This window comes from Antrostomus carolinensis, unplaced genomic scaffold, assembly GCF_000700745.2.
Source record: "Antrostomus carolinensis isolate BGI_N321 unplaced genomic scaffold, ASM70074v2 scaffold22794, whole genome shotgun sequence".
In the NCBI taxonomy this organism is placed as follows: Eukaryota; Metazoa; Chordata; class Aves; order Caprimulgiformes; family Caprimulgidae; genus Antrostomus; species Antrostomus carolinensis.
The window spans coordinates 1-219 of NW_010311708.1; positions in this window are offsets into that span (position 1 = coordinate 1).

The window sequence follows — 219 nt, forward strand, 5'->3', positions numbered from 1 at the left end:
ACCCCAGCCCTGGCTGCCTGGCGGAGCCCTCCTTGCCTTGGACACCCGGTGTTCACCCCAGCAGGGATGGACCTTCCCGTGAGATGCGGGTCGCTGGCTGGCACCCGCCGTGCCTTGAGAGCCACATGTGGCCACTGCCACCCAGGTAGGCAGAGCCCAGGACGGTCCCACTCACCAGGCAGGGACCAGTCTGGGGAACAGCCCACGAACCCCGGCACC